At 39.0% G+C, this 17079-nt stretch overlaps 1 protein-coding gene across 4 annotated transcripts in view; it reads left to right on the forward strand.

The window, feature by feature from the left end:
- The first annotated feature begins 672 nt into the window (after positions 1-672).
- Positions 673-17079, forward strand: part of ITPRID2 (ITPR interacting domain containing 2) — a 104271-nt gene continuing 87864 nt past the window's right edge. For 2 of the 4 annotated variants that reach the window (XR_011528461.1, XM_070580362.1), the window contains exon 1: positions 711-1180. The gene's annotated coding sequence lies outside the window, so the exon portion shown is untranslated. Of the gene's footprint in view, positions 1181-17079 lie in introns of all 4 variants that reach the window. The other 2 variants (XM_070580357.1, XM_070580361.1) reach the window with 2 other exon arrangements.

Raw genomic sequence — 17079 nt, forward strand, 5'->3', positions numbered from 1 at the left:
AACAATGAAGATGACAAAGAGAGGAAGGAAAGAGATGAATAAGGAGAGTAGTCAAAGAAGGAAATAGTGATACATCAGCAGTGCACTCCACTGACAGAGGGGTTGTGTGGAAGCAGTTCCCAAAAGATTAGGCAAAAATATTTTTCAGCACAATGTGGCTTTGGGCTGGGGACATCTTAGAAGGGAGACTTGGAGTCCATGTGTGGCCGTGACTCATACAAAACTATAATTCAATTTCTATGTTTATAAAAACAACTTAAATGGAATTTGCTTGTTACCCTCCTAATTCATGATGTCTTTGGGTCCACCAGGTTATAGCAGATATTTCTAAAAGCATATATTAAGTGCCAATTTTGGCATGGCATTAAGTCATGAATTAATAGGACCCCATAAACCCTGTTCTTGGCCTGTAGGTCATTACAATATAATATTGTAACCTAAGGAAACGTCGATGATAGGAATATCACTAGCACATTCTTTGTAAGATGATTGAAAAGGAGTGGCCCATGATAAAACACTTGTGTTTCCAGTGACTTTTTCTTTGTTCCTTGCCCTTCTTTTCTCAAAGTTCTTATTTCTTCTCAAACTTCCTGAGCAAATCTTGGCAGAACGTTTAGCAAGCTATATCTAAGAGGTGGTAAAATAGTGACTTTCAGGGACGCAGGAAATCTTGAGTTTTGCCTTCTTGAATCCTGAAGAGATATTGCTTTAAGGAGTAAAGGCCAACTCTATTCTTGGAAACACTTCACAGATAATTGCCAATGGCCTTTATGTTACAACAGGACCAGAGTTTTCAACGTGAAATAATTCCATTGGTTATAAGGAGCATTTCAAAAGAATAAGAACTAAAAGATTCAGGGAATTTTGATCCATTCTCAATACCTCAAAAAGCCTTATTTCTTTCTCAGAGAAGTCACTGCCAACATTGTCATGTAGAGAAATCTACTGTTACTGAATTAAAAAACATTAGCCTCAAATCATGGAGTGAAAATTACAAGAACCACAGCCAGCTCCTTTCAATTTTGACTTATTTTGTTGTTTTTACATAGAATTTTGGATAACCTCTGGATGCAGTGCAATGAAGAATCATCTAGTGTACTGAAGTTTACAACAGGAACAGACTTGACTTGGAAATAACTTACTGGCTTATGGGGAGACATCTACAAGTTTAACTTTGGAGGTAAATGAAGCATAATGTTATTGCTTGTTCTATTTGTTATCTCGGTATTTTTATTAGTGAAAACAGTTGTTGAATAAGAATTTCTTTATTATGAAAGCTTTGGTACTACTCATATAATTGACTGAGACTTGGAATTTTATGAAAATACCCTTTCACCAGTTCTTGCTTTAAATATGCATATTCATTTAACGCTTACTTGAGAATTTAGGATCTGTTCACTTTTGTTCTTTAGGGTACTTTGAAGAAAATACTATTGTATGAATCCATGACAAGTATTAACAGATAATATCTTGGCTGTTTTATGAATACTTATATTTTACAAACATGAAAGCCTGTTTGCAATTTATTTTTTTCCACTTTATTTTCCTAAGTAGAGATTTCTGTATTGAAAAGTATAAGACTACAAAGATCAGAGAAACATATCAAGGGAGAAGGATGTCTGAATGAAGTGTGGGAAGAGATTCAGTAAATATTTTCTCCAGACATTAAAGAGATGATGTCCTAGACAGTTCTTGGAACATGACTAGAGCTTTGATGTATTGTTTTTGGTTTGATTGATATACCAAGAAATGGTTGCCCTTCACAGTCAGAAGTGAAATAGGATGTGAAAAGCAAATAAAGTCTGAAAGAACAGCTTGTGCTGTAGTATTTAATATTCTTTCTCTGTCAGCACTCCCCCTCCAGCTTATTTTATAAAGGCCTAAGGTATGGTGAAGCATCAGGAAGAAGGGATAATGGGGCATCTGAGCATGGGAAAAGAGAAAAGAAAGATGAGATCTGAAATGGGGGTTGGGCTCAGAGTTAGAAAAAAAAGTATACTTTTTCAGTTAACTACTTGGGGAAAGCAGTATAATCTGTGGGGCTATAAAAAGAAGAAGAAGAAGAAGAAAAGTAGAACTGGAATCTAGGGATCTGGATCCAAATTGTACACACCATGGGCTTCTCTAGTATCAGCTCTGTGCTCTCAGTTCATGGCCAGGAGTCACGACTTACTCACCGTGGAGGAGCTGCAGCTTTGAGGATGTAGAGCAGTGACTGTCTCCTGATACTGGATATCCCTCAACTCTGATCACTCCATTCTTCCCATTCCCTTCTAGGGTGGAGGGGCCATTTCTGTGGTGAGGTTAGCTGTTCTAGGATAACTAGAAACTGCTAATTATTTATAAACTATCAATAAAACCTAATAAAGAATTCCTTTGAGCAGAGCTTTTGGAAAACCAGATTCTAATGCCAACCTCATAACTAATGGTATACATGCAATATTGGATAACAGCCTATGTGAGTCTCAAATGCTCCTTTTAATAAATAAATCAGTCTCTACTGATGTCCTGCTGTTAAGATTAAATGAGATCAAGTATATACAACACTTTGAGAGGAATAGGCACAAGATTTGTATCTGCGCTGTAGAATTTATTTTATGCTTAAACATGGAAAGAGCCTCAGCTAAGGTATCTGTGTGTAAATTCTGAAGCATATCCCATGAGAAAAGTAAATCTTAAGGCTTTGCACCCGTGTTTATTTGTGGGAGGTGTGGGGGAGGGGTGAGAAGTGCAGGAAATGGGAAAGGGTCCGAGTGAATCGAAGAAGACCAAGGATTCTTCTTATGTGAGGATCTTAAACATTACCTCAGATTGTACTTCTGTATTCTACATTAAAATAAAATGGATCTTTAAGAGACTCTTTCTACCTTATGACATAATTATTTATGTCAATGTCTCCTCTGCCATATTTACTTACAAAGTCCTTGAGGACAGAAGCCGTGCTGTGTTTTATATTTTCTACCTGTGTAAGACTCGGTATAGAGCTTTCACACATAGATAGTCAAAAAACATCTCGTAAGTGAATACTATCTGTTGATTTTCCAGCTGTTATCTGGAGATAAAGTTCTGTTCACATGTTATTAATGCTAGCTCTGGCAGCAGCTAATAAAAGAAACCAGATAGGTGGTTCAGAGGGGACATGGATTCCATTTCCAAAGAAGTCCATTGAAGGCAAACATTTTAACTGCCTAAAAATTCATCATTCAGATCTGGCCATCAACCAAGTTTCTGAGAATTTTTTTTTTAATCATTCACAAAGTGTATGTTCATCAAATACACAAATCCTGGGTTTCATCATCTGCAGGACACACAATGCCAGTTTTTAAAAGTGTTTTTGAAATACAGTCTGAGATGTAATTATAGATGTAGAATTGTATCTCCCAGTTCAAAGAGAACTGTTGAAAGAAAAGCAGCTGCTTTGTTTGTCTAGACTGTCAGTGTCATTATTTTTATGGGATGCTTTTGAGAAACACTAATTTGTGAAAGAAAAGCATCCCAGAAGGCAAATTTGGCAGTTTAAATTCCCAGGCCCAAATTGTTCCAAGGATCATAATTAATTGAAAGATAATGAAAGGCTGAATATAGCTTTGTTTCACTTCTTCCAGAGTCAGGGAAGTCATTCTGAATTAAATTTTCAAATTCTGAAAGAAGAAAGTATACTATGCTTTAGACAGAAAAACACAGGGTGATTGAGTGATTATGAAATGCTACTGGGCATCCCAATAGCATTCTAGGGTAGTTTCAGCTGGTTCTAGACTCTTAGAATAAGCAAAATCTCTTCCCACACTGATAAACACATACTTGTATATGGCATTCCATTTTTTAGGCAGACTTAAATAGTATGTTAGTTTATTATTGTCTGGAAAGTGATGCCAATGAAAAATTGCCAATTTGGTCCTTGTAAAGAAATCAAAACCTAATCTTATCTGAAAGTCAATCATTTTTGGTAGGTTTAATAGCTAAACCAATCTGTGGGCAAACCTTAAAAATGGAATCTGTCATTTACGTTGTGGAGGAGTTACAAGAACAAAAATGTAGTTGCAGTTAAAATCGAGGAAGAACTTCAGGACCTACATTCCTTTATAGTACCATGTTAACTAATTTTTCAGGGGGTTTTTTTGGCGGGGGAGAGTGGGTATTTTAGCTGTTACTCTTCTTTTATTGATCCCTGACTGTCAACCTATTGATGCCAGTAAAAAAAAGATGTGGTACTTTCTTTGGGGACATTTAACTTCAGAGAGAAATTGAAGCTGAATTATTTTATGTGGATCAAGATGGAGGTAGGGAGAAAGTTAATAGTAAAAATATTGTCAGTTGAAAACAAGCAGGGGAAACAAGTTTGAGCTGGAGGACTATCCCTGAGTAGAAAACTATTCCCAATGGCAGAAGGTGAAGAGGTCCACATGGCTACCACCTGACAGATTAGAGGGTGGGCACTGTGTGGGGGAATGTCTTGGTCTCACTCACAGAGCTTCTGTGTGAGAGGATTTTATAACTCCGAGTACATTTTCCTGAAGGGAAGTACCATTGATACTTAATAGTACCTGGCAAAAAGGAGGTGCTGAGAAATTATTAGTTCAGTGAGTGAGTAAGTAAACGAATAGAGACCATTTTTTTAATCCCCCATGGAAGTTGAGTTCACTTCTATCAGAACAAGTTGATATAGTCAATCCAGGTGTAGAATGTAATTTACATATATTTATTGACTTTCTGCATGCTATCTCATGTAGTCTGGGAATTTATCCAGTATAGATAACATTGCAAAGGGAAACTATTTTGAGTCTTAAATAACTGATTTAAAAACAGGATTTTACAAATATTTATAATTGTTATAACTGTCATTTGAATACTAAGTCTCATATACTTTGTACATGTATCATCTCTTTTTATGCTCACAAAGAACCAATGAGGTCAGTGTTAGCATCTCCATTTTGCACAAGTTATTGATTTTTAGTTTAATTCTGTTAAAGTCTGAAAAATACTTTAAATTATTTCAATTCATTTAAATGTCTAATATATTAAGGTTTGTTGTATGACCTAGAAGATGGTCTAGCTCAGTGAATGTTCTATATGAACTTGAAAAGAATGTGTTTCCTACAGTTTTTGTGTGGAGTGTTCTATAAATATTAATTAGGTTAAGTTGGTCAATAATGTTCAGGTCTTTTATATCCTTACTGATTTTCTATTTGTCCTATCAATTACTGAGAGGAGTGTTGAAGCCTCCAACCACAATTGTGAATTTCTCTTGTATTTTATTTCTATCAATTTTTGCTTTATGTATTTTGAAGCTCTGTTGTTAGAGGCATATACAGGTAGGATTATAATGTTTTCTTGGAGAATTGACTTCTTTACCATTAAATAATGCCCCTCTTTAACCCTGGAAATATTTGCTAAAGTCTACTTTACCCATTATTAATTTAGCTACTTCAACCTTTTCTGATTAGTGTTTTCATGGTATACCTTTTTCCATCTCTTTATTTTTAACTTATCTAAGTCCTATATTTAAAATTGGTCTACCTGTATACAGTATATAGTTTGGTCTCACTTTCTTATCCAGTTTGACAATCTATGTCTTTTGTTTTTTGAGGAAGATTAGCCCTGAGCTAACTACTTCCAGTCCTGCTCTTTTTGCTCTTTTGTTTTTTGCTGGGGAAGCACCTGGGATCCGAACCGGCGAACCCCGGGCTGCAGAGAAGCAGAACGTGCGAACTTAACCGCTGCACCACTGGGCAGGTCCCAACAATCTATGTCTTTTAATCAGCATGTTTATACTATTTACACTTAGAATAATTATTTTATGGTTAGATCAAACTCGATCATCTTACTATCTGTTTTATAATGTTCTTTCTATTCTTTCTTTTTTTCTTGCCTACTTTTGAATTTATTATTTTTTCAATTTTAGTTTATTTCTACTATGGGCTTATTACACCTTTCTATAAAACTTTCAGTGGTTTCTGAAGGTTTTTATTTACATCTTGAGGAAGATTAGCCCTGAGCTAATATCTGTGGCCAATCCTCCTCTTTTTTTGCTGAGGAAGACTGGCCCTGAGCTAACATCCATGCCCATCTTCCTCCACTTTATATGCAGGATGCCTACCACAGCATGGCTTGCCAAGCGGTGCCATGTCCGCACCTGGGATCCTAACTGGCGAACCCCAGGCCACCAAAGTGGAATGTGTGCACTTAACCACTGTGCCACTGGGCAGGCCCCTGAAGGTTTTTAAATATACATATTTAATCAATCAGGATCCACCTTAAAGTAACAGTATATCACTTGATATGTAATAGGAAGACCTTAAAATAGTACATGCTCAATTCCTCCCTCCTATGTGCTATTGTCAGACATTTTACATTTACATTTGCAATAAATATATAATACATTACTACTATTTTGCTGTAGAAAGTTATCTTTTGAAGCAATTAAAATAAAAAAAAATTAATTTTAAATTACCTTACTTTATCCCATTTCCAGCGCTCTTCATTTCTTGATGTAGATCCAAGTTTACTGTTGGTTTCATATTCCTTTTGCCTGAAGAACTTTCTGAATTCTGAATACATTTTGAAGGTAGAGCCAATGAAATTTCCAGACGTATTTTGATTTAGCCTTTGAGAGAAAGCAATGTCAAAGATGACCCCAAGGTTTATAATAGAGATGCTGATAAATCATAATGAAAACTGCAAATAATTGAAAAGAATTCATTTAGGAAGGAAGAGATACTAGTGTAAAAAGTAAAATTCAACTCTAAAAGAATACAACTAGATACACCAAATGTATTTTGTAACCTAGATATCTACCATGGATTTTTCTTCCCCTCAAAGTTCCAAGTTCAATGACCTGTAGAAGTCCCAAGGGGGAGGCCATAGATCCTGTGTGTGACTCCTATATCTACATATGCCTGCCTCCTCTCCTCCTTGACAATGTGGATGCAAAACTCAGTCCCTTCACTGGTTTCAATGAAGTCTTCTCCTCCCACATTTATCAGGTTTCCTCACTTTTGTTTTTTACTCCCTCATGTGGTCTTTGTTTCCTCCCCATGAAATCACTTCCGAGCTCTGAATTCTCTCATTTTATGTGGAATATAACGATCTCCTACACTCAGCATTATATACATAAAATCCTTTATGGAGGTTACCAGAATAAAGGAGGCTTCAGGATCCGCCCTTCCTAGCAGTTTAGGTTTATAAATATACCCCACTATTGCAGGTAAAGTTCCCCCAGGATTTGTATGCAGGAGATTTATTGGAAGCTGTCTTAAAAGCAATATCTGTGAAGGAGCAAGGGAGGCAAGACTGGGCAGAAGGAGAAGTTGGAATGAGATACAGTTGAAACAGTAGCCTCAGCCAATGCCACAGGATCTCTCAAGGCTGAGACGATCCTACAAAGATGTCCCACATTAAGGAACATACCTCACAACAATCCATCATTGGATATGGCTGCAGCCAAGAATAGGAGCACAGATTTGGACAAGGCAGCTGCCTTCAGCTGAGGGCAATTCCCAGAGTTGTATGCAACTGTGAGTCATCAGTAGCTAGCACTACTGGCATTTGAGCACACAAAGCCTTGACCAGGAAGGGGAATCTAGGAGGTGTCCAAATACATTCACTACAATCCACCCCTGTACCCTTCAGTTTCACTTGCTTCATATAGTATATTTCCTTCACGAGGGAACAACTCCTCCAGGATTGTAATTGATCTCCTTTCCTAGGGAAGCTTTAAGAAGAGTTTAGTGGGACGAGCTACAGTGTCAGCCATCTGCCCCCTTCTCCCTCTCCCCATCCACTCTCCTGTTGCCCCTGCAGCTATTCTTTAGACTGTACCTCATATTTATAGTCTCCCTCATCTATTAACCCCATCTCTAGATTCCGCTCACCTTTGACTACCACATCAGCTGGCCTCCATCACTTACCTGGTAGGACGACCCAGGCCCCTATCACTGAGGAGGTCTGAGCCCATAGTTGCTACGCCCTTCGGATGATGTGCCTTCTGAACATGTCCATTTACCATCAAAATTGGTCTGGGGAACACCAAGAGCCCCCTTTCTTCCCCCCTTCCCCAGCAGATCACTTGGGTGCCAAATGTATTTTTCCCTGTTCCTATTATGTAACAGCAGCCCTACCTTCTCCTGAAAATCAGAGACAATTACTCCTGCCAGGATGTGGATCCTTTTTTGGCCTACTGGATCCCTGACAATAAAACCTAAAGTAACCACGTGGCAGTCATAGATAAAGTTTAATGGGGCTCCTGTGGAAGCATCCTCCCTCTGGAAATCACAACCATTAGATCTACGGAACCTAAGGTTGTGGGGATAGGAAGGACAGATTGCCCAAATGGCTCACTGGGAGTGATAAGAAGCAGAGTCCCTTCTCCTTGCAACACTTAGTTTCAAGATGCACATATTCTCCCTACTGGGGAACACAGCATTATATAATGGTTAATGATTTAGGGTGTGCTTTTCATCCTGGAGGATGAAGATATGCACCGTATCCTCCCATAATATAATTTCCAAGTTGACACCTTAGATGCACCTTCAAAAAGCCATTCCATCCCTCTGTCAGGCTGGCAGAAGCAGGGTGGTAGGATACATGATAGGACCAGTGAATCTCATGGTCAGGTACCTATTGTCACACCTCATTTGCTGTAAAGTGCATTGCTTGGTCCAATGCAATTTATGTAGGATCACATGTTGGTAGATCAAACATTTTATTTGCCCTTGGATAATGGTGCTGCCTAGGAGCCCAATGGGCAGGAAAGTTAATCACATAGAGAACTAGACTCAAAATAATTCCTGCCTTCCAAGGTGGAATGGACACAATATAATCAACTTTGGCTAGTCGATCGCCTCAAAGGATGGTGCCATATTACAGGGTCAGCATTAGTCTTGCTGCTGGCAGGTTAGATGATTGGCAGCAGCAGTACTAGATCTGCCTTAGTGAGTGGTAGTCCATGTTGTTGGGCTCATACACAGCCTCCATCCCACGTTCACAGCTTCTCCTGTATAGACCCTTTGTACAACATCAGGGTTGCGGGGGCTTTTGACAAAGACTGGCTATTGTCAACTGGCTAAGTTATTCTCTAAGAGTGTTTAGTGTCCCTTCAATGGTAAATTCTCTCTGGTAGGCATCACTATATGAATCAGAGATTCATACTTCATGGCCCTGTTTACATGCCAATTCACATGCTCCTTCACCAGACTTCTTTGTCTCATTCTTCTAACTTTTCTCCTTCCAAGCCCCTGATGAACAAGCCAAACTATTTGTCACTGCTAATGAGTCCACATATAATCTGATCTCAACCTACTCCTTTTTAGACACAAAATAGATGATTATGCACACCACCCAAACCTCTTCCAATGGGGAAGACTGCCGTCTCTCAAAACCATCCCTGAGTGAGGCTATTGTGTGAAAGTCCAAAGTATGCATCAGTCGTCTACTGTTGTATAACAAACCAGCCCCAAAACAACTGGTTTAAACCAGTTTATTATTTCTTAAACAGAGATGACAAACATGGCCAAGGATGGAGACAAATGAAGTGGAATGCAAGTGAAAGTCATAAAATGAGGATGTATTACATAAAATAGTAATTGTGATATCACCATCAACAAACAATGGCAGGATGTGAGATAAAGAGAATGAAGTTTTAAATAAACGTAGGAGATAAACTAGAAAAAAATCTTTATTCTTTCTACTGAACAAAACCAGAATTCTTTACCTTCGTCTTCAGGCATCTCTCCACTTTGGATTCCATTTGGCTGTTAAATATTCTTCTCTGGCTACACATTGAAAGACCCTACTTTGAGAAACTCGTCTTCCGTTTACTGCCTTCATGTCATTACTTCAACCTGGAATTTTCCTCCCACCCCATCATACTTCAACCCTCCATGAAATACTTAATTACTTTTTATGATCCAACTCAAATTTTTTCTGGAAGTGAGGACTTAAATAAACAAACAAATTGAGCCTCCATGAAGAAACTCCTGTCAAAAATAGATCTTCCTAAAATCCCTAATAGTAGGGCCCACATCTTACTAATCTTTAAACTGCTGGACAAAGCGTATAGTAGTCACTTCAGGTTTGATGAATGAAAGCCTTAGCACTTTCTACTTAGGCAACACAGTCTTGTAGTATATTTTGGAGTCATTTATCATTTCTATAAGTTAAAAATTTCCTGGAAGGCAGAGACCAAGCCATAATTTTGATTTTCATAGCATCTAGCAAAGTGTCTTAACATCAAGTTAGTACCAAAATATTTAAATTAATTTGTTGAAGGAATTACTGCTAATTCAAGACACAGGAGAAGGGAGGCAGACCTGTAATTACAAGAACAGCCTTGCAGCCTTGCAGTACCCCATGAGGATCCCTGAAGGTGGAGTGGCCCTTTAGATGTGTCCTGAATCAAGGCAAGGGGGACAAAGCTTCATATCCTACATTGCCCAGGCATTGGATGTGTGCTGCGTCCCAGGAAGCCGGCATAACCTTGGGTGAGGCAGCTTCCTTCAGCCAAGGACAATGCCTGAAGAAGGACACAGCTGTGAGCCATCAGCATCCAAAAGTCCAGTCAACAAGGAGAGTGACTACCTTGATTCTAAAATGGGACCTGGGTGGTGCACGAAAGTATCAACTACAGCATCCCTGAAGGGGAAAAACGCAGCCTCTTGCTCACCTTCCATAAAAATCCTCTTCTTGAGGTATGGCTGAAAAGACAAGACTGAATTTACTTTTAGCACCCAAGCCTCAAACTCCTTCTCTGAGCCCAAACAACCCTTCTTTCTCTTTGAGGATTTGAATTGGCACCTGAAGTATTTATTTCTGGCTCTGCCCTGTCACTTGGATACTGGGAAAGTTTCTCACACTCACCTACACAGTGCTAGTCAGCCATGCCAATAACGCCACTGCCCCAGCCTAATCAGGCAGGGTCTCCCTGCATCAGCAGACATCTCTGTGGCATGTGGCTTTTGAGGGCTATACAGCTGTCCCTAGCTTGAAGATCACAACATTATAGAATATGGGCCTGAAAAAAATAAAATTCTCACCAGCGTCTTCTATCATCTTATCCAATCTCAGAATCAAAGCTTACTCCTGGGTTAATGACTCCTACATACAGGGAAGGAGCGTCAGCTTCTGTTCTTTTCAGCTCCTACATGTATCATCTCTGCCTCCTAACAGAAGGAGCCAGAATATTGGGCAATTTTGCTTACAGGGATGACTGGTCTCCTTGGTTCCTCCTTGTTTTCTGATCTTAATTTCTAGATAGCTAAGAAAAGTCTCCCATAGCAAGTGTTGTTTGCTAAAAATTATCGATCTTTTCTATAACCAAATTTTAAAAGGGAGGGAGATGCTTTCCTCTCACCTGGAACCCCTATGCACTGAACATGCACCAGATAAATGAATAGCTCCTAAGTTAAAGGTGGTTTGTATTTGAATGGTCCCAGCTGTTCTCTCTGAGATTAGACCTCACACACTAAAATTAATTAACGGACACAGTCTCTCACTAGGGCTCCAAATCTTTCTGGGTTTCAGACGAGAGCTGGATGTTGGAAATCACTCCCTGGGACCTTACTTGCAAGGAAGTTGATTTACTAGGAAGGCTATTAAACCAGCATCATCAACTGCAACTCTCCGAGTCTCAACTAAGGCCTCCAGTTCAACTCTGCCATTTGGTTGGGTTCCCTAGAGAGATCATAGTCACCCCTCTTTCTTCCCTTGTTGAATAAAGCTGTGCTAACGAGGAGAATTTAGATCTCGCATGAATTCTAAAGCTTTTCTAATAATGCCTTACTGTATGTTGCTCTTGTAATAACATGCTTTAACTGAATCCGATTTTCCAAACTGTTCAATAGCACCTTGTCATATGGCTCATTGCAAAAGACTCTCTAGTATTAACACATTTTCAGAGAACTCTTCTCCATCCTGTTGGTGCATGGTGGGGAAGTGGCTGTGCGAGTCCCAGCAACTCACCACATTATGGAGTACACTTTCAATGCTGTCAAGTATTTCGTCACACAGGTGAAGCTTTGGCAGGACTGAGATCATGTGTACCTCCTAAAGCCAAGCTCATAAACGTTCTTTTAATCTCCTTCGCATCTCTGCCTCTGAAGCCTGCCTCTACCGCAACACAGTATGCTCTCTTCAAACTCAAACTCCTTTTGTCTGTTTGCTGAAATTGGACTGTTTGAAAATATACCTAGCATATGATTAACAGGTTAGCAGCCTCTACTGGGGGTTCCAACGCATCTGAGAAACTCTATCTCAACAGATGGAATTGTAGAAGCCTTTGATCAGGCAAAAATGCAATGGTCATGTACGCACTTCCCATTCCAAAGGGAATGGCATATTTTAGAGTCTATCAAGGGAAACCTCTTACAAAAATACCTTCACCTGCAATTTGGGATGGTTTTGGCTTACATAATGATATGATACCTTGATTTTTGCTTAAAATATTCAATCTCAAACAGTGTGTCTCTATGCAAAAACTGGAAAGTTGACCTCAGAGTCAACATCTACCCTTGGGTTCCCTATGATGCTGTTGTGGACCTATTTTTTTTAAGATTCTTGGAAGGGCTATTGTTCAATTGAAAATAGAGGGCCTGTGAGGCACATCCTGAAAATCTGTAGAAGGCTTTTTGAAAGGATCTATGAGAAATCACCTTAAATCTTTCAATATCTTAAGAAGGGGTTTTACAGTCACACATTTTGCTTCATATTTACTCTGAGACTATGTTTCCTGACAGAGCCCTGGCTTTGAGCTTTGCCCTGAGGCTCTTCTTACTTTTGAGAGTCATCTTCTGGGAGAAACTAGGGATGAGAAATAATTTTATTTTTGAACCTAGCAAATCAAGGGTCATTTTGATTTGTTCAACATGTTTCTTGAAAACGGAATAATTTCTTCTGTAGCTCATGTCTCTTTATCTTCATTTTATGAGCTGCAGCTAAAAGAAATTAGTTGTCACTTTCAACATTTAGCCTAGAAATATCCTTAGCCAGATCAATTAGTTCACCAGGTTAATTTCTAACTTCTGCAGATGACGGTTTTCCCAAACTTTCCACCACTATATATGCAAGGTCTTCTATCTTTTAGTCCCCAAGAACATTTCAGTCACTCTCCTTCAAGCCTTCACTGACAGCCACTTTGAGGCTCACTGGTCCTGGTAACCCCCTACTCCCAGGTAACAAAATCTGTTACTCTTGCTACATAGCAAATCCACCCAAACCTACTGGTATAAAACAACCTTCATTTTGTTTTGCTCACAGATTTTACCTGACAGTAACTTTGAGAAGGGCTCAACTGGGCAGATCCTACCTGGAGTCTCTCACGTCATTGTCATCATATGTTGGCCAGGACCACAGTCATCTGAAGGCTTACTTGGCCTGGATGTCCAAGAAGGCTCACTCTCATGGCTGGCAGTTGAAGGAGCTGTCAACTGGGAGCTCAGCTTGACTGTCAACCAGAGCATATGCAGGTGACCCCTACATAAGGTTTAGTTAGCTTCCTCACAACTTGGCAGCTTCAGAGAGTTGGACTTCTTATGTGGCAACTCAGAACCCCAAATGTGAGTGTTCTCATGAGCAAGGTGAAAGCTGCATCACTTTTATGACCTGGTCTCAAAAATCACATAGCATCATTTCTCTTGTATTCTATTAGTCAAAGTAGTTACAAACTCACCCACTCTCAATGTGAGGAGCATCTAAGAATTTTGTAGCCATTTTTTACAACCCACCACAAGGGGCCTTGCTTTCTCTTATATCACCAGACCTTATGATAATGTCAGACACAAAGGGGATGCTCCATAAACATTTGTTGACATAATGAATTTTGGTAGAAATACAAAAGAAATTCCATAGGTGATGCTAAAACTAGTGAGTCACCATGTGAGGTCTCTACCCCCAAGATCTTCAAGAAGAGAAGAGACACCACTATTGGCTGCCTTGGGTGATGCAAGCACTCATTTGTCTAAAAGCAAAGGGCTAACCCTTGTGTTCTTCTCTTGGCCCTTTTCATTTTGTGATTATTCTAGGCACAAGGGAGATTCCTATACTACTAGAGCTTTTATTTGCATTTTTGAATAACAGTCAGATTCCCATACCCCAAGAATATGTGAAGTTAAGACAACCTTGTAGCAGCCTCAAGTAGCATATGGCAAGGAATCTGGAAGAACTATGGATGCTCTCTAAGTGCTGTATTCTAGGGAGCCTCACAGATATCCAGCTGAATGTCCTTCTCTGTTCCATGTTACTTAGGGTATATAGTAGAGTGTTTTCATTTTCTTGTGCCACAGGATACACAGAAATTCCACATGTGGATGAGAGGAGCAATAGGAATATTATACACTAAAACCAAATACCTAGACTTGGAGCCAGGATGAGTTTCAGTAATGCACTTTTTTACACACCGTAGAAAGTTATAAATAAGACACAAGCCTTAAAAACCTTTGTTAGTGTCCCTTAACACTCCCACCTAACAAGTTACCAAAATTATAAGTGGAAATATCCTGTGAGAAATGTCATGCATCTTGTTTGAATCCTCTGAAACAAAACAATTTCTGTGATGCATGTATAGTGATGCCAAGAAGTCCATCTGCCAGCCAGAACTTCATCTTTAAATATCTTGTTATGACAGCACAAAAGAACACAATGAGTTTTGTTTAGAGTGTCAGTCTTCCATCTCTGGGCTAAAAGGATTAGGTCTAAATTGCACATCATTATATAAGATCACAAGAAAATGTTTGCTTCTTTTGTCCTTAAAAGTATTTCATAGTGTTTTATAAAAAGCCAAAAAAATATTAAAGAAATCCATTTTGAGCTTTATAAGCAGTAGATACGCCAGACATTCTATTTTATGTTGGTAGTTATTTAATACACAAAAGTCAGGGACTTTTCAAGTACAATCATTTGTTGGACATGGCAGAGGGTGTGGAGAGGCCATAGAGTTTGATGGTTCAAAGCGGATTGTGGTGTCAGTCAGATCTGGTTTTAGCCTCTCTGATTAATGTGTGACTAGGAAATGTACTTAACATCTCTGTGGCTCATTTTCCTCATTTGTAACATGGAAATAAAAGTATTCACCTTCTAGGGTTGGTTTAAGGATTAAATGAGATAACATATGTAATTTACTTACCAGTGCTTGGCACAGAGTAGATGCACAGTTACCAGTCAGATAAGAGTGAGCATACACTTTGTGTGAGCACACACACACATAATGGGGAGGGGGAGGAAGAAGGAAGGAAAGGGAGAGAGAGAAATTGAGGGATAGAGATTGAGGGAGATAGAAAGAGAGCTTTTGGGAAGGGTATATAGAAAATATTGTTAGAGATGGTATGGATGTGATCGTTGTTAATGTTAACTTATTTGATGAAAGGATTTTGAATTTTGAATTTTGAAGATGTTGGAACAGAACAGGAATGGAATGTCAGGAGGCATATGGAGATTTATGTTACTTTGAGAGAGTCACTTGTCTCCTATACACAGGACAAAGCAGAAAGAAACATTTCCCACCTCCTTCTCAGCATTCTGTTCCCATTTCAATCATACTTTTGCACACACCCCACCCCCGGCACTTGTATGCACCCCATGTCAAAAGTCTGTCCTTTGAACAAGATTCTGCTGTCCACTGAGACAGTTGGAAAGTCACCAGGCCATTACAGTGTCACTGCAAATAACTTAGAGGTATTTTCACGTTAAGGGAGGAAATTCCAGCATGATATACAAATAAAAGTGGACTTTCCTAAGAAGAAAAAGTTGGGAAAAGAGTGAAGGAGAGATTTTGAGGTAGGGAAGGCCTTTCCTCCCTTTTCAAACGAAGTGGTGAGGTTATTCTTTTTTTTTTTTTTTTAAAGATTTTATTCTTCCTTTTTCTCCCCAAAGCCCCCTGGTACATAGTTGTATATTTTTAGTTGTGGGTCCTTCTAGCTATGGCATGTGGGACGCTGCCTCAGTGTGGCTTGGTGAGTGGTGACATGTCCACACCCAGGATCCGAACTGGCAAAACCCTGGCCCGCAGGAGCAGAGTGCGTGAACTAAACCACTCGGCCACAGGGCCAGCCCCTGGTTGTTCCTGTTTTTAATCTTTATATGTTAGACCATTTGGAAGAAACATATTCTGTAATATAATACAGTAATATTGCTATTATTAATTAGAAAAATAATTTCCATTGCTTAAGGTTTATTTCTATAATGGTTTTGTTCAAAAAATAACATTCAGGTTTAGCAATGTATATAAAGAAATAGGGTATCAATGGCCAATTTCTAGGGTTTTTAATACTTTTTCAAAAAAGTAGATTTTTCTTTTACCTTACCACAGTTCTGTTCAAAACAATTCTGTTAACACCCTTCAAATAACCTTTTAAAATATTACTTATGAATCTGTGCACCTCGATAAAATGTTTCCTGTTTTTCATTTCCCCAAGGCTAAAGTGACACAATTATTAGCTTTTGATAGGGTTAAACAATAACTACCCGTACTTACCTTTGTGAAAGAATGGAAAACAAATATACCTTGAAGCATTGTATCAGTTGAAAAGATACTCCTACTTCAGCTCTTTCTTCTTTTTCTTTTTCCTAAAAGAGCACAGAGGAATTTTTTTTAAATCAAATATTTTACATAAACTTTTTCTCTACTTCTAGGGCTGAATACAGTTTGTTCTGTCTCTAAATGTTAACAATATAATACTTTCTAATGGGGAACCCCTTTAATCCTGTGCAGTAGCAGGTACAATGTGCCAGGTAACATTTTAGAGGCTGGGGATATACCAGTAAACAAAACAAGTAAAAATCCCTGCTGCTGAGTTTACAGTCTAGTCGGGGGAGACAGAAAAAGAACGATATGAATAAGTAGATTGTGGTAATAAATGATAAAGAGGAAATTAAGACAGGAAGGGAATAGGGAGTGTCAGTGCAGTTGGGCAGGGGTTGTGGTTTTTAGATAGGGTTGTCAGAGAAGGGCTCTTGAGAAGATGACGTTTAAGGAAAGATGTGAAGGAAGTAGAGGAGGATGCTGTGTTTTAAGCAGCATTTAGCAGGGCAGGTGGAGTCAGCTAAGGGGAGAGTGGTAAGAAATGAGAGGTAAGAGGGGGCCAGTCTGGTAGT

The sequence above is a fragment of the Equus przewalskii genome, chromosome 17 (genome assembly GCF_037783145.1).
Source record: "Equus przewalskii isolate Varuska chromosome 17, EquPr2, whole genome shotgun sequence".
In the NCBI taxonomy this organism is placed as follows: Eukaryota; Metazoa; Chordata; class Mammalia; order Perissodactyla; family Equidae; genus Equus; species Equus przewalskii.